At 43.3% G+C, this 18,869-nt stretch overlaps 1 non-coding gene across 1 annotated transcript; it reads left to right on the forward strand.

The window, feature by feature from the left end:
- The first annotated feature begins 9,156 nt into the window (after nt 1-9,156).
- Trnat-ugu (transfer RNA threonine (anticodon UGU)) lies at nt 9,157-9,230 on the forward strand. Its single transcript has one exon. It is a non-coding gene; the product is annotated as a tRNA-Thr (tRNA).
- Nucleotides 9,231-18,869: the final 9,639 nt, after the last annotated feature.

Consider the following 18,869-nt stretch of genomic DNA (forward strand, 5'->3'; position numbering starts at 1 on the left):
TCGTCTGCTGTCTTTTCCTGCGATTTCGCTTTCAATATATTTGTCTTGCTTTTGTAATGCCTCAGATTCCCTTTTGACGCGTTCATTAACTTTTCCCTGATTTTCAACATGCTTATTTATGTTCTGGTACTCTTCGGTTTCTGCAAATGGCAATGGTGCTGTATCATCTGAGTCTCTGTCCCCATTTAAGTTAAGACTTGTCAATTTATCTGAAATCTCCTCAACTCTTTCCGATAAGTCACCTATTTTTTCTTTCTGTTTATTTACGTCTTCCGTAAGTGTCGCGACTCGGGTTTCAGTGTTGACACATTTGGTAGTTAACTGTTCATATTGTTGTGTTAGATTATTTATTCTGTCATTTGGTACGGATTCCTCGATTCTCTGAAATATTTCTTTCTTATCGTGTGCACGTTGTAAATTTAACTGAAAATTTTTGTACTATCACGCGATCTCTTTCTTCCTGTTCTCTATCCTGTTCCCTTTGTCTAATCTCTACTGCAATTAATCTATTATTGTGAGAATTCAAAATTGGTTGTACTTCTCCTCTGATTTCTTTCTTTAACTCTTCTTTCATATTTTTGAAACATGTCCCTATTCGTGAGTCTAACCGTGTTTCCATTGTTTCCAACTCTGTTTCTAAACGTGTTGCCACTGTTTTTAATTCAGATCCTAACCGAGTTTCCATTGTTCCCATCCGTGTTTCCATTTGAGAGTCTAACCGTGTTGCCAAAGTTCCCATCTCTGTTTTTAATTCAGATCGTAACTGTGATCCCAAATTTAATATTGCACTCATCAACTGCTCCGTATGATCTGGTTCGAAATTCTTTTCGCCCCTAACATTTCTCGCAAAACCAGTTTCCTTCGTCATAGCTGTAAAGCTATCTGTGTTCGATACTATTAGAGAATCTTCTGTCGTTAATCTCGTATTCTGTGAATTTTCTGATTGAGAAAAATTTTGAAATGGTTCCGGACTATTTTCCCGACTTATTACATTGTTTTCCACTTCACTATCCATCATACTGTTTTCCTCTGTTGGCGAGTTCGCCATGTTAACAATTTCGTCATTCTCACTATCCATCATTTTTGTCTTTTTCATTGATCGCATGATCATTTACAAAATATACAAAACTCGTCACTATAAAAAAATTACACACAATGACACGATATCTCCAACAATACCATTCACACGAAATGCTTCCCTCAATCACGATCATCGAACAATTGAAATAATTGCACCAAATTGTCAAACCCGTAGACAAGACAACAGAAATGAAATTTTGCAAAAAAAAAAAAATTACCATTAGAAGAATGACAATTACCAAATCTACACATGCAATATAGACTACAATTACTAAACTACAAATTACTACAACAATCCTACTGTCTACTATTTCTACAATCAGAAGATTCCAAGGGACGATCCTGGCAGGGTCGCCACGTGCATGGGGGCTTAATTAAACTAGAATGCAAATAATTTTAATTTTTCGTAGCTGTTTGTCCGATTACGAAGTCTCGTAAACGGTTGGCCCTGACTAGTATTATTACGCAATCTGACTGCTTAGAACAATAACAAAGAATGAATGGAAATTTTCATTAACACAATTAATTAATTAAGTCCCCAGCAACTATAAAAACCTACGAAACCAAAGCACAAGTGTAACTGTTCTGTGTGTGGAAGTATGACTCAACATACGCATCTGGCACGGTTCTTCTTCAATAACACAAGAAATTTTAAATATCATTTATACTGAATTAATTAAAGAAAATAAAAATACCATAATTACTCAAGAAAACCAGAATTACACTCTAATACAAGAACACAAGCCAGATGCTTTGTTGACTGAACCTGTAATGACGCATTATTTAAAACATGGAAATAATGAAAAATAAATCAAGTTTTGTTACCTTCATATATTGACCAAAATCACTCTCATCATTACAATATATCTCCACACCGACTCGCTATTACCACATCTCAACAAGAACTTTTCAGTATCACATCTCAGCAAGCACTCCCTACTAGCACATCTCAACACGAACTGACTACTACGAGTCCTCGACAAGCGCTGCCCACTACGACATCTCAATAATCACTGCCAGTGGAGGCGGCGGAACAATGCTCTCTAGCGATCTCTGGCGCTGTGGCTCAGTGTAGCCACCTTTCACCACCCAACGTGCTCTAGGAGGTGTAAGTCAACTACCCTGGCCAGCAAGATCTCCGGATCTGTCCCCCATTGAGCATGTTTGTGACTGTATGAAGCGTCGTCTCACGCGGTCTGCACGTCCAGCACGAACGCTGGTCCAACTGAGGCGCCAGGTGGAAATGGCATGGCAAGCCGTTCCACAGGACTACATCCACTATCTCTACGATCGTCTCCATGGGAGAATAGCAGCCTGCATTGCTGCGAAAGGTGGATATACACTGTACTAGTGCCGACATTGTGCATGCTCTGTTGCCTGTGTCTATGTGCCTGTGGTTCTGTCAGTGTGATCATGTGATGTATCTGACCCCAGGAATGTGTCAATAAAGTTTCCCCTTCCTGGGACAATGAATTCACGGTGTTCTTATTTCAATTTCCAGGAGTGTATACGTTCCAATTCTGTGCTTTGGCAAAACCCTACAAGTTTCGTCCATCATTTGAACCATCGCGATGACATAGTGCCTAATGCATTAGACGTGCATTCGGGAGACCAAAGTTCAACTCCAGAACGAGCCATCCAGGTAATTGTTTTCCGTGCTTTTCCAGTTCACTACTGACGACTGCCGACGTAGTTCTTTAAAAAGGCCACTCCGCTTCCTTCCTCTCCCATAATAAAATAATCCGAGGAAAATTCCGTCTCTAATGATAGTTGTTGGAGCTACGTAAAACAGTAAACTTCCAGTACAGCACATGATCAGGCAAGATGGAAATTCTTTTCCATGTACTTCTTCTCTCGTCGTGACGATCACTGAACTGTTCCCTGTTCACAAACTGATTTACTACAAAAAAAAATTTATTCTCCTGGTCGCATATACATAAGGAAACTAAAATATGATGACTAGCAGGTTCACTTGTAAGTAACAACCATCTTCAAATTGTGATCATATTAAATGCAGACTGAACATAAACGTGTAAAGTAATAATCGTCATCCAGTGACATTCATTTGTGCAGAAACTGATACGAATAAGAAGTTTTGTGCTAACAGTAACTACAATAGTGAGCCTGGACTGTAGACCATACTGGTAAGAGAGTCAGATTGAGCCAACTGACTGTACCAGTACAGATCACATTGTATAAAATGCAAGCTCGGCGAAAAATATTCATATAATAGCTAGTTAATGACTGGTGTGATTTACATTGTTACAGAAAGTTTAATCAACCTGACAGGTACGGTATACAGCCACGCATAGTTTCGTTATTACTGTTAAAAACCAACTTTTTGTTAATATTACTTTCAAGACAAATGCATGTCAGTGCATGATGACGTCCAGTTAGTTTACAGTCTGCATTTAATATGATCGTTATCTAAAGATGGTTGTTACTTCTAAAGGAAAGTAAATAGTAAACAAAATTTAATTACATTGAGAGGTGGCATGAGCACCCTCTCATATTTCTGTCTTACGATTTTCGTCTCTAATTGCATGCGGTGAAAAGTTGCTATTCCTTCACACGCAGACTTCCCACGCAGCGTCTCTCGTCGCCCAGGTGGTCCGGTGACAGGCGGGCTCTGCCGATCTTGAAAGGGTAAGCCGACGGGTGTGAGGGAGTAGAGTGAATGCTTTCCAGACGCCGACATTGTCAAAAGACACGCCCGGAGAGGCCTGAAGTAGCGGCTGGGCAAGAGGTTCCGTTACTTCGAAGAAACTTAGCAAAAACACTTTCTGGCGGGCTACCAGCGAGGCGTGGGAATGACTTGTGTTCCCAAGCAGCCTTGGCACGCAAATTCCCGTGTTTTCTGCCTTATAGTAACTGTGATTGGCATGCTCAGGGCATAGCTCCGTGACGTAGCAAAAATCGGCGCAGAAATTGGCGCGAAGAATCTCCATTGGTGGAATGGTAGTGCTCCGGCAATAGAGTGGAATTTTCCGCCGGTTTTCGAGTTGCTGATTGGAACGTTTAACCACGGCCACTGTCGTGGGGGCGGGAATGTTCTGTGTTCGGCCTGTACGGGTGCTCCAGGGCAGTCGGCTCTCGCCTTTCGGTCGAAGTAGGTTACAAGACTGAGCTCTCGCTGCGCGGGTCAGCCTGCCTTCCGTTGGCTGTCTAATATACTTTTATTTAATTGTAACTGTTTGACGAAGTTGCTGAAGTTTCGACTTCAACGTAACTTTCCGAGTACAGTTGGCAATTGAGCGTTCTGTGTACAAGAGGCCTATGTTGTCTGTCTTGAACAGTTTTGGCTAATGTTGACTGTATCGGAGTTACTGGGTGACTTCGCTTGTTAAAATCAATCACTGTACCGTCAGTGATTGTGTGGCGAGCCTTCTTCGTCTCCCTCAGAGGCACATTTGTATTGCTAGGAAGTCTTTAGTCTGGAACAACCAGGCCAGGATAATTTGTTTCGGGCTATACTCGCGACATTATCACCACCACGACGGGACGTCGAAGCAACCAGCCATCGCTTCCAGTACGCCAGATCGTGTCCTTGCAGCTAAGAAGACAGCTTGGTAATGTACGTCCGCAGCACCGGCAAAGCAGGCATTATTGCTAGGAGATAATCAGAGCTCAGCAGAGCGCGCCTGTTCGTCTTTTCTAACTTTGTTCTATCTTGGGTGTTCATTGTCTGAGTTCTCACTAATGTAGCAGCAATTAATGTTGGGTTAGCGGTGTGTCTCTCTTAGGATTTGAGTGGCAAGGAATTGGCTCCACATACCACTTCGTCATAATAGTCACAATCTAGTTTAGGGACAAATTCACCTTCACAGCGTTTGTTTGAGTATCCAATTTGAGCCAATTTGATGTATTGTAAATGTTTCATGTATTTTTGTTTATTATTTTGTGTTTAGTCTAAATAAATCATATTGTTATTTTGGACAGAACTTCCATTCTGTTAATCGGTAGAGCAACCCTATCATTTCTCACTACGTTAATGAAACCTTCGTTTATTTAACTTATTTATCAAATTAAATTATTGCAGGCGCCAAACTCTTTTCTACTCCACTTGCAGGGTTGATTACAGTCAATTCGCGTATCATTTTAATCCATGTGCAGCAGCAAAAGTCGGAGTTAGAATAGTGGGGGGGGGGGGGGCTTAGAGCATCATTTACATATGTAGATTCTAGAAGAATTTAGTGTTAAATACACTGCTAGCCCCGGCACCTCGCAACATTATGTACAAGCGAGCTAGACCTTAAAACGTATTAGTAATTTCCTTTTCATTTTAACACATTACATATAGATAGCTGTCTTCATTCCCGACAATATACTCACAGATGTCAGGTGGCAGCACTAGCAGTGGACGGTATATAGAGTGTGTCGGGGAGCGAGTCAACAGTCCAGTCGCAGGCGGAATGCGGAAACGAAACGAATTACCTTAAGTCCAAATGGGTATGATAATTCGCCCTCGGTTCAGGCATGGAAGCATTTCCGAAACGTAAGGTTTCTAAGATGTTAGCGTGCCGCCATGTTTTAAATATACCGTGATTGGCAAAATGGCGCTATCGAATACTGGCACTGAGGTAACTTTGGAACACCGCGGGCCGTAGATGACAGGTCGGTGAGGCTAAGGGTGGGTGGGAGGAAGGGGTGGGGCTGCGGAGATGTCTTAAGGGTGACCAGACGTTCAACTGTTAAACAACTGTCAATCCAGACCGGCCAAGGGGCTACCAACAGTCTCCTCAATGACCTTCAGCGAACATTACTGGCGTAGGGTGCTTCCACAGCGGGAGCCTGGTTCCAGCACCCATGCAGACTGCTGTTCATCGGCGACGAGTATGGAATATGCAGGCCAATACCGCAGCTGGACGTCAACTGCGTACCGAGGCCCTTCAGATGAATCATGTTTTATGCTGTACTAGACAGATGGCCTATAGCATGTAGGGCGTGGAACGTCTGAAACCTAACTCCCTGCAACTAGGAGGGAGCTTTATGGTGTAGGGAATGTATTCGTGGCACTCCCTGGGTAAGTCGTCATTCTGAAGGGCACACTGAATCAATACACGTATGCATCTATCCTTCAGGACCATGTCCACCTCTACATGAGGTATGTGTTTCCTCAGCATATTGGCATCTACCAGCAGGATAATCAACATGTCACACACATCACAGCATGTTTGGGTGAAGCGAAGAGCAGCAGTATTTTACTGTAATCCCCTGACCACCAAACTCTCTGTATTTAACCCCAATCGGGAATCTGTGGGACCATTTTCAACGGGTTGTTCGTTCCACGGATTTTCAGCCGAGAAACATAGCGCAGCTGGCCACAGCACTGGAGTCGGAATGACTCCTCAACCCTCTCGGTTCCTTTCAGAACTTCACTGACTCCCTTTTCGTATATATCATGCTGCTAAATGGTTTACATATTCACAATATTACGAAGTCCATTTGTTGAACCCCCCCCCCCCCCCCTCCAAATTAAATTCTGCCTACGCCAATGGTCACGTCCAAACACGATAACTTACTTATACCATTGCTCGTCATCCATTTTACTACCTTGATTTGATAGAAACAGCCGACTGGGATGTACATAACACTCCACTCCCTATGTGTACCGCTCAACAGCGAGGTGCATTATACACTTCCTTCCGTCGGTGGTCCTCTGTGAATTTCTACACCGCTAGTATAGGCGATAGTCTGTTTTTGAGCTGAAAGTGTGGAGTGTATAGAGTATGTGGCCGTAGTATGTACAGAAGGCTCGTGGTTGGTTCAACCAGCAATCCCTCGCACTTGCTGTAGTCACGTGACAACCACCGTGTTATATATTTACTAACAAAGACAGCTTTTACTTTTTTTAGCAGTGCGTTCCACACGAAGGTGCACTAATCAAGTATATCTGTATTTTTACCAACAGATTACAAATCTGTGTAAACATAATATGAAACACATACACACAAACAAACACACCCACACACATACACACACACACATATATATAAATCACTGTGCTTGTGTGTGTGTGTGCGCGCACCTAAAACTTGCACCGCAGAAATTGCGGAAATGGAAAATCCTGTTGATGTGCAGTTTTCGCAAAATGAATTGGTAGTCAGGGGCTTGCATTGTTAGCGAATCGCACCCGCCTGCTACGTTCGCAGGCTGGAATCCTACATGTGTGTGTGTGTGTGTGTGTGTGGTTTGAGGTTTTCGGGCGCTAAACAGCGTGGTCATCAGCGCCCAAACGCATAGAAACAGTAACACATGCGATGAAGGGACGAAGGCGGACAGCGAACAAGGAGAACGGCTAAAAGACACAGACCTGACGCAGTTCCAAATCCTCACATACAAAGGCGAAACAAGAGGAGAAGAAACGCACTAAAAAAGGAAAGGAAACACAAGGAAAAGAGAACAGAAATCGAAGTGAAACAAGTAGGTTATCGTGACTGGCGGACCTCTTACCTAAAACCTGGATGAGCCAGTCACCCAGCAGCACGTTAAAATCCTCTCCCTAAAATCCGAGGCAACAAATTGGACAGGATACAAAACCGTAAGGTCTTAACCACGGCCGTTGCGTCGTCTAGAAAAATAGAGGGCAAATCCGGTGGCAAAGAAACCACCGCCCTCTGGTCAGAGAATAAAAGACAGTCAAGTAAAATGTGGCGGACAGTAATCTGGACGCCACAAGCACTGCAGATTGGGGGGGTCCTCCCGCCGGAGTAAAAAACCATGCCCGATGCGGAGGCGAGTGAGGAGAACCTCATCCCGCCTGCATGACTGGTAGGACGTACGCCATGGCCGCGTGGTGGCCTTGACCAGACGCAGCTTATTTTCACCGACTGCCACCCACTCCTCTACCCATTGACGCACAACACGAAAACGCAAAAGGGAGGTAACAGCATGGAGGGGTGCGGCACATTCAACAACTTGAGGGAGGGAACATGCATCCTTGGCAGCCACATTTTCTAGTTCCTTTCCCCTAATACCCACGTGCCCCGGCACCCAGCAGAAAGAAACCTCCTTCCCCTGCCGTTGCAGGTGGAGTGGGGCATCATGGATGTTCTGGACGACCGTATCCGCTGGGTACAAGTGTTGCATGGTCTGAAGGGCACTCAGGGAGTCAGAACAGATGAGAAACTTAAGACTGGGAACACATCTCATGTGCTCCAATGCCCGCAAGATCGCAGACAATTCGGCATCAAAGATGGTAAACGCCGCAGGAAGCCGTAACTTGACGACTCGATCGGGGAAAACAACAGCACAACCAACAGACTCCCCCTGTTTAGAGCCATCCGTAAATACCGGTACATGGTCGGGATGCTGGTTTAAAATATCGTGAAATAAGGAGGTAAAAACAAACGCAGGAGTGCAGCTCCTCCGGTACTCTGACAAGTCTAAAAGGACGCTGGGCCTCTGGAGCAACCATGGAGGTAGGCGGGTAAAACCCTGGAGTTGGGGTGCCACACGCTCCACACCGAGGGACTCAAGCAAATGCTTGGCACAAATCCCAAATGGTCTCCATGCCCTGGGACGACTGGAAAAGAGACGTTCCATAGGCGGTCGGGCAACGGTAGGGTACGCAGGGGAGGTATGACATGCAAGGAACTGACACACCCGTCGCACCATGAGGGGTTTCCGCCGGATGGCGAGCGGCGGTTCCCCTGCCTCAGCACACAGGCTGGGGATGGGACTCGTACGGAAGGCACCAGTGGCCAGCCTGATACCCTCATGGTGTACTGCATCAAGAATCTTCAGATACGAAGGCCTCTCTGACTCATACACGATGCATCCATAGTCAAGACGCGATCGGACGAAAGCCCTATAAAACTGCAGCAGATCCGCCCGATCTGCTCCCCAGGACCGATGGCTCAGACACTTCAAAATATTCAGTGCCTTCAGGGCCCGCACCTTGAGGTCTTTAAGGTGCGGCAACCACGACAACATGGAATCTCGCGCGAGTAATGAGTGGGTGGGCAAAATGTCTATAAGGTACAATACATATGTAGAATTGTGGACAGTTGGGAATGTGAGTCTCACGGGAAGCGTGCAAGGGATAAGTCCCTGCAGTCGCGCTATTCATCTGTGTCCTCGGTGGCTCAGATGGATAGAGCGTCTGCCATGTAAGCAGAAGATCCCGGGTTCGAGTCCCGGTCGGGGCACAAATTTTCAGCTGTCCACATCGAGGTATATCAACAACACCTGTCGGCAGCTGAGGTTGTCAGTTAGTCATCATTTATTCCAGGGAGGGGCGGCACGGTCATCAACAGTAACTGTTCTTTCGAGAACAGGTTACTGTCTTCCTATATACCCTTACTATAGTTCAAAGTAGAGTGGAGCTAGGTCTCGATAGCGTACTCTCCGAGACAGGTTGCTTTCCGAAGAGAAGCGACTTGACGGGAACTAGAAGTCTCAACTAACAGAGTCTCATTGCGCAGTCGCTTCACAGATTTCAGTGATCCTGCAATTCCCTCAAGACCCTTGTGGATGTAAAAGGAAGAAACCCTCTCAAAGCTACCCTCCTTCCGTTTGACAATCAAAAACACATACTGGTTATCAGCATGTGCTCTGTTACGACAGTCTGATAAATCTCTAGTAACACCAGGCGCTGGAGGATTCGCAGCACGAAGTCGCTTTTTCGATGGTGTGTGTTTGCCTACCAGTCGCCCACCCAATCCACTGGTAGGGGGAAACGTAGAGGTCGAAGGGTCCATTGCAGTCCCACGAGCAGCTAGGGAACTAAAGGTGGTCGCTGAAGCATGTCCGAGGGTTACGGTGGCAGGAGACTGGCGGCGCTGACCAGTCCCCAGCTCAGGACCCCTGGGTCGCCAAGCCCGTAATCAGCAAATTAAGCTGAGCCCGTGGGGGCTGGAATCCTACCTCGGCCATGGATGTATGTGGTGTCCTTAGGTTAGTTAAGTTAAAGTAGTTCTAAGTATAGGGGACTGATGACCTCAGATGTTTTAATTAGGTTTAAGTAGTTCTAGGTATAGGGGACTGATGGCCTCAGATGTTAAGTCCCACAGTGCTTAAAGCCATTTGACCCATTTTTGTTAGCCGATCAACAGATTGTAATATTAGTAAAAAGCGTATATTTTGTGCAAACATACACTTTTAAATGGAACGGTACCTATTGACATTAACAGAATAAAAGTAGGATAAATTAAAATGTCAGCGCTGTTTGTTGCAGAATTCTGGACTCTTTATTCAATGATCCTTTTTTCCAACTATTTTCCAAAAACATTAATATATTTCTACCAATGAAAAAATCCTATAATGAAATGCATTACATACAGACATTTAATGATTGTTTTTAAATCTCAAAATAAAGAGTTACCAAATTTTGAGTATCTCCAACAATAAAATACCGCGTATGCTCGTGCACTCGACTTTGACTATCATATGTGTTTCACAACTTTTCCTGTGAACATAAGTATTGGAAGAGCTGGCTGCAGCTGCAGCACAGTAGACGTATCTATCACTGGCGAGCACTTTCAGTTAGTCATCGTTAACAGACATTGTTACCTTTAAAAAACTGCACGTTTGTTCTCTTTATAAGTATTATTACAATCTGTTTATCGGCTAACAATACCAGTCCCTGACCACGAATCCATTCTGTCAAATTGCACATCAATAGCACTTTTCCACTTCCGCAATATTTTCTGGGCAAGTTTTAGGTGGTTCATCATATAGGTGTCTCTCCTATGATTCATGAGGCACATTTTCTCTGGTGATTCCTTACAGATCCGAGATTTCGATTTTGCGTTATTTGGCTAGAGTAAGTCCAAACAAATAAAGCTAGTCATGTCTTTCGTGCGACGACCACCGTCGACGGAAAGCATCGCTTTATTTCCCGTTACAAAGGAAATTATTCTGAAAGAGGAATTTTACGTGCCCATTCGACAGAGCGGACACTGGTTAGTTTAGTATTTAGTGTGCTATTCCTTTTATCGATATGCATTAACAGGGACAGTAAAACAAGAGGCATAACCAGCACCCAAGCAGCGGCAGCGCCGCCATGATCCTCGCTGACTGCTACTGCCATGCAGAAGCACTGCTAAGTCGACGAAACGAATATCACACTAGGCTAATTTGTGACCGCTTTGTGGACTGGGCACGTAAAATTCTGATTGTAAAATTATTTTCTATGTAGCTGAAAATAAACCACCGCTTATCATGCTAATTGAATAACCAAAGTTAACTACGTCCCCACTCTGTTGACCTGAGTCAGATCACTCCTGCGAGGTCCTGTATAAATCATCATGGAAGGCAGATATAGTACAGACTCTGCCCGTGGGCAGTCTTGAGCACACCGCGAATAAACTGATACCATTTTGTCTGGTTCTTGCTCCGTGTGTCTTAGAATGCGAGCCATCCTAGTGTCTGGAAAAAAACAGTTTGCGGAAATTCAGATACGTTTTCGAATTACTTGCATCCATCATCACTCTAGGAAGTCGTATCACAAGTTCAGATGAGCAGTTTTTGCTGGACGGGTATTACCCTTGAACCGTTTTGTTTATCCATCTCTCCTTGAATACGTATCATGGTTTTAAGGAAATTGGGATTACTGTATACACAGTCTCAGCTGGCAGACTTCGTTGGTGTGTCGACCTCTTCAAGCTCGGATTGTGTGTCGGTACCTGCAAACAAGCGTTATGTGGCGATATTCTAACAGTTTCTGCAGCCACATCAACAGCTGTGAGTCTAGCACTATTCTTTTCCTGTAACAGTTAATATGTTTTCAAGTCTGACAGAGTATGTACTAAGTGCACGCTACTGCTTCATTCAATATGTAAATCACAGCAGTAATACTTACTTTGCTTATGAAAGACGTAATATACGCAGAGTAAGTCCAGGAAGAAAAACAATTCAGTCTGATGTTACTAGCACAAAGAAACAGTCTGTATTTCACAAGCGCTCAGCAATCTGTTACATAATACACTGATGATCCAAAAACTCTCGATTTTTTTGTTGCTCAGCACCCACGCAAAATGAGGAAGAAAATTAAAGCGGAAAAACTTTAAAACAAAACCAGAAACGGTGGGTAAAAATTCAAGGCTGTCAGTTATGCCAAATTTGGCGTCACGAGAGTGGCACATGAAAGCTCGGCCTAGCGCTTCCCAATCTTCCACTTGGTCCTACAAAAACTACTCATAGGTTCTCAGTGCTTCTCTCTCACGGAAACGTCAAGAAAGTTTCTGAAAGTTCTGCCAAGCGGGCAATGGCCGACAGACAATTGAACAGCCTGCTTTGCGTCGACAGATATTCAATGGCTCAGTACCTTGCCTGTGGAGCAGTAAGTTTCTGTTTACATTTTTTTTATATTGCGGAACACTGTATAATTTAGATGAAATTAGTGACGTCTGTCAACAAGAGCTAGTTCCGATTTTCTTTCGACGTGTCAGTGGTGAAAATTTTCAAATTAATGAATCATTTTTCGTTTCCATAATACAGAATCTGCGACACCTGAAATATTGCTGATAGTTTTACTGTACGTTCTCATTCGTTTTTCTCTAGATATCAAGCCATGCATAAGAATTGCTACTGACGGAGCGGGAAGTATGACCGGCGCTTTTTCTGGGTTTGCAAGTAAACTTCTGAGGAACTGAGCCGCGAGCTCTGCATGTCCACTGTTTGACCAATTCTTTCAATCTTGTGACCTAAGAGGCAATGCAAAGTGAAACCTTGGTGGGAAGCTATCTTCAAATGTGAAAGAAATGACAAATTTTGAACGCAGATCTCCCAGGCAGCTAGCAATATTTGAGCCAATGCAGGCTACGCGAGGTGCTTGCTTGGGTCATCCTCAGCTCTTCGGCCTTATTGTCCCCACAAGCAATGTCGTAGAACAGGTTTGTCGAAAAACACTTTTTGGAATCATGTGCAGTTAATTTTGTTTTTGAGCAACTCGAGCTCGAGTAATCCCATGCCAGTGTTGAAGCTAAAGGTTTCTTAAATTTCCCGTATTCTTAAGAATTTATCTTTTACACTACGCTTCATATTAACATTTTAGAGCCAGTTGAAATTTTGAATGTTTTTCTGCTAAATTCCTCTCTATAACTGTGAAAAAACTATGGGCATAGTAATAGTTCGCGAGATGTGAAGTTATGTTGAACTGATGAAAGTTGTGTGGAGGTGTGGACTTCTTGCTTGGAGCTGAACAAAGTTTGGATGTCGAAGATCCGTAACTTCTAAAAGTTTGAAAGGCTTCTCGAAAATTTGATGACGGCGCTATATGATATGTTTTTGCCAGCGTCAGCCATTATCGCCGGGTAACTTATTTTGATGTTTTAAATATAGTGATGCACTACTTCGAGGACCGCTTTCCTACACTGAGGTGACGAAAGGTATGAAGTTTTGAAAGGTCGGTAACGAAGAATTTACATTTGCAATGAAAAATAGCTCTTTGTGTGTAGTATGTAGCAAGTAATAGGAAACTGTAACAGGTGCATTGTCATAAAAATGACACGACGTATTTTGTTTGAAGTACAAGTCCTTTGCTGCTCTGTTCATATGTTTAGTCATAATGATACGATACAGGACGAACTCCTTTCGGATTGAAACGTATGCCATCCACTCTGCCACATAGTCAACTCCACACATGACGGCAGTATCGCATAGACAAGGTACAAAAGAGCAAGGCATTGGTGCAGCAGTCATTTGTGCTCAGGTGATTCGGATGGAAAGGACGTGGTTATGGCCGTACGACGAGAGTTAACAGACTTCGAGCGCGGAATGATATAGTTAGAAGCATGGGACATTCTGTTACCTCTCTGTAAAGCTTTCGTGACTCACTTCAGAGATATACAAACATTCCCTATTTTCAAAACTGAAGATTAAAGTTATATAATAGAATTTTACGTGAATGACTTAGACCCAGGAAGAACATTTTAGACAGAAATGTGTTGTCTGTGTAACTCTAAAAGTTATTTTGTTGCAAGTACTGAGGAATTAGTGCGCATCTTTTAGTCAAATATTCACGTCGGTGAATTGATTCCAGAGGTAATGACATTGCTATAGGTCGCGTTAACGATACCAGTTTCTGTATGTACAACAGAACGTCCTTTCTCCGCCTTTATAAGATTAAAAGCTTACTTGCGAAACACCAATGACACAAGAGTAATTTAATGGCAACACTATCGTGCAAGCTCGTAAACAAGAGGCAAGAAAACTTGAAGCTTGCAAGAAATGATGCAATGTTCGTAAGAACACATCTTTATTCGTGAAAATTAGAGACTACCCAAAGATTTGTAAAAATAAAACAATTCTGTGTGGTTTGGGCATTATTGCATGTATTAATTAGTATGGAAAAAGAACCTAATAATAACAGCAGCTATTTCACCAAGTATTTCTCATTAAAGAACACCATATTGGAAGCGCGTTCGGACTGCCGAGACAGTTAAGGCAACCGCTCGCATTAAGAGGGAGATCCGGCTTCGACTCCCTGTTCGGCACAAATGATCACCTTTCACCATCGATTTGCCGCCATGCCCGATAGCAGCTGGCCACACACACACACACACTAGGCGTGGAAGTAAATCGATACTGGAAGTCGAAAATTTGTGCCGGACTGGGAGTCGAAGTCGGATTTCCCTCTTATCATGAGCGGTCGCCGTAACTGCCTCATTAATTCTGACAGGCATCCCATCTTATCACACGCCAGAAGCGTCCACTGTACATCCACCTACTAGCTCGCAGCCAGTCCTGTATTCCCGAAAGTGGCTCGGACACTATTGTGCATCCGCACTGAAGTCACACACAGAGAGGTGCAATACATATTTGTGCATTGTATTGTATTGTGCCAATTTTTAATTATCTCAAACTAATTTATAACTCTTAACTACGTTACTGGATTAAGATGTTGCCTTTGTTAAAATACATGAACCTTTTGGAAAATTGTAATTTTTTTATCAGTAGACTATTTTAATATCAGCAAGTTTACCGAACATGCCTCCGACCACTTCGGCAACCATACTACAAAAAATAAGCTAAAAAATACAAAAAAGTAATTGTTGCTTGGAGGTGAACAAAATTTTGATGTCGAAGATCGGCGCTCTACCGTATGTTTTTTTCCAGACTCCGTCATTATCACCGGATAAATTATTTTGAGGTTTTAAATATAGTGATGCACTACTTCTAGGACCTATTTTCTACACTGAGGTGAAGAAAGTTATGAGAGAGTGATATGCACATATACAGATGACGGTAGTATCGCATAGACCAGGTAAAAAAGAGCAATGCATTGGCGGAGCTGTCATTTGCTCTCAGGTTATTGCTATGGAAAGGACGTGGTTGTGGCCATACCACGACAGTTAACAGACCCCGAACCTGTACTATGCCTGGAGCGCTTACTAGCTGAGCCGTGCGTTGCCGATGCGCTTATGTGTCAGGCAGCACGCCGGCAGGCGGTGTGTGGCTGAGAGTGCGCGATGATGTGGCTCGTATCGACCGGTCTCGCGCGGCACCTTGGTCCCCAAGGCCGCGGCTAGCCGCCGCCAAATGCGAAAACGATACTGCGGTAATAGCGCGCGCCAGACGCAAGCTCCGCCCGCCGGTAGCCTACTCTCCAGGGGCCGGCGGGCTGCGCCGGCAGACACGTCGCATCCCGACACCGTGGCGCAGTCTTTCACAGAATCAAAAATGGAAAACACTCTCCTACCGTAATTGTAAACGCATATGTGATAATGGCTGCAGTCTACACGATATTCTTCCCGATATAGACTACGGGAATTACTAAGAATGAAGCCTACCGATCTCAGCTCCATTATGTTGCTTTTCTTAACTGGACACGGACCTTATCCCACGGAGATACTGGTAGACCCTACATCGCGCCAGGGAAGTCTACGCGATTTGCCAAGAATGAACCATATCGATACCAGCCCCTGTATGGTGATTTTCTTAACTGGACGCGGACTTTATTCCACTGAGATACTCGTATACCGAGTAAGGCTGACACCGGTCTAACAAGGGAACCTCCCCATCGCACCCCCTTCAGATTTAATTATAAGTTGGTAGAGTGGATAGGCCTTGAAAAACTGAACACAGATCAATCGAGAAAACAGGAAGAAGTTGTGTGGAATTATGAAAAAAATCAGCAAAATACACTAAATGAGTAGTTCACGTGAAACATATGGAACTTCAAGGGTGATGTGCAATCAGGAGCGCCGTGGTCCTGTGGTTAGCGTGAGCAGCTGCTGAGCTAGAGGTCCTTGGATCAAGTCCTCCCCCGAGCAAAAAATTTACTTTCTTTATTTTCGCAAAGTTATGATCTGTCTGTTCGTTCATTGACGTCTCTGTTCACTGTAATAAGTTTAGTGTCTGTGTTTAGCGACCGCACCGCAAAACCGTGCGATTAGTAGACGAAAGGACGTGCCTCTCCAATGGGAACCGAAAACATTTGATCGCAAGGTCATAGGTCAACCGATTCCTCCACAGGAAAACAAGTCTGATATATTCTATACGATACTGTTGACGGCATGTGCGTCACATGACAGTAATATGTTGTCGACCCACCTAACTTGTACACTTGGCGAATGGGTAAAAAGATTCTTCTACCGTGCCCGATTTAGTTTTTCTTGTGGATGTGATTATCACTCCCAAAAAAGTGATCGCATCGGACGGACAGACGGACAGATAATAATTGTCTGAATACAAAAAATTAAAATTTACAGTCGAGGGAAGACTTGAACCAAAGACCTCTGACTCCACAGCTTCTCACGCTAACCACAGGACCACGGCGCTCCTGACTGCACAGCACCCATGAAGTTCCATATATTGCACGTGGACTACTCGGTTCGTATATTTTGCTAATTTTTTTCATAGTTCCACACAACTTCTTCCTGTTTTCTCGATTGATCTGTGTTCAGTTTTTCAAGGCCTATCCACTCTACCCACTTATAATTAAATCTGAGGGGGGTGCGATGGGGAGGTTCCCTTGTAAGGCGCTGCAGCCGTGGACTGTGCGGCTGGTCCCGGCGGAGGTTCGAGTCCTCCCTCGGGCACGGGTGTGTGTGTTTGTCCTTATGATAATTTAGGTTAATTAGTGTGTAAGCTTAGGGACTGATGACCTTAGCAGTTAAGACCGTAAGATTTCACACATTTTTAAGGCTGCCAAGGAACCATAGGGAAAAAGTATATATATATATATATATATATATATATATATATATATATATATATATTGTACCTACGGAGCAGTAAATTCAGACGCAAAGTTTTTTAAACTCCCTAACGAAGTCGATGCAAGTCTCAAAAATTCGCGAGAAAATTTACTTAGATTTTTTTCTTTTTGGACTTGAAATGCAACAAAGTAAGGGGCTACGGGGCTACATGGTAGAGTGGACACTTGCCACGTGGCTGGTATACGTTCGATTCCTGGCCCATAGAAATGTTTAAACAAAAGTACATTTTCTACGAGTACAAGTATTGAAAAAATCCAATTTTTCGATTTAAAAAAATTTTAGTAACTATCTTTTTTGAAAGGTCGTTAATGAAGAATTTACATTTACAATGAAAAATATCTGTGTGTAGTATGCAGTATGTAACAGGAAACTGTAATACTTGTATTGTCATAAAAATGACACGACACGTTTTGTTTGAAAAAATGGTTCAAATTGCTCTGAGCACTATGGGACTCAACTTCTGAGGTCATCAGTCCCCTAGAACTTACAAATACTTAAACCTAACTAACCTAAGAACATCACACACATCCATGCCCGAGGCATGATTCGAACCTGCGACCGTAGGGGGCGCGCGGTTCCAGACTGTAGCGCGTAGAACCGCTCGGCCACTCTGCCCGGCTTTTGTTTGAAGTACAAGTCTTTTGCTGCTCTATTTATATATTTACTCATAATCATTCAATACACGATACACTCCTTTCGGCGTTTTGCCATTACAAGTGTAACCGTGAAGATGGTATAATTACTATAATATTGTTCTTCACGTCTCTGTTAGTCTGAGTCTACATATGGCACTTTACCCTTGCGTCTTGGCTGGTAAGACGTGGTCCCTACAACTGTTGTCTTTTTATTATGAATAGTATCTCCTGTGGTGTAAATTCGACCAACTGTCATAAAAATGTAACCGCACATAACATGCTGAATGGCTATATTTAGAAGTCATTCGACCCAATAGACGATAAAGAAAAACTCGTGTTTACTCCATTTAAAACTGTGTCTGAAATCTTAGCATCAGAGCTGACGATAGCAAATACTGCATTGTAGCTGCGAATATTACTGAAATAAAACTTTGACATATCTCTAATTTTTGGATCACGTGCAGTAAGTCCTTGAAAAAGAGCGTAGAAAAGTTTTGTGTCACCGTCGGCAGATTTACTTTTTACTTATGACAGCACAATATCAATGCCGTAAAATAACGTACAACAACCTCTGATGTGAAAGATTCTGCATTGCGAAATGTGCTCTTTAAAGTCATCAAATAGCAGCTATAGCTGTCAAAAATACATGTAATTATCGTAAGTACATCTTTAAATGTTCCGTTAATAAAACAGTTGCATTATCATTATGACTGTCTACGTTCTTGTTACCTTCTCTAGTCAAAAATTGCGTATGTTAGCTCTGTGTCTTTCACTCCAACAAGTTAGCGCTCTCCTTCTAGGCATAGCCTGAGAAAATATAGTTTCCATATCATAAGACAAGTCGGAAGTCGTAGTTATTGAGTGCGAAGAAATTAAAATTGAGGAAACTACCTCCAGAATTGTTGGTAACGTTTGCAAATGACTACAAAGTTATTCTTCCTGAAACACATCGTTATTTACAGACTTTCACACTAGGATATTTTGATTT

Source organism: Schistocerca nitens, chromosome 8 (assembly GCF_023898315.1).
Source record: "Schistocerca nitens isolate TAMUIC-IGC-003100 chromosome 8, iqSchNite1.1, whole genome shotgun sequence".
In the NCBI taxonomy this organism is placed as follows: domain Eukaryota; kingdom Metazoa; phylum Arthropoda; class Insecta; order Orthoptera; family Acrididae; genus Schistocerca; species Schistocerca nitens.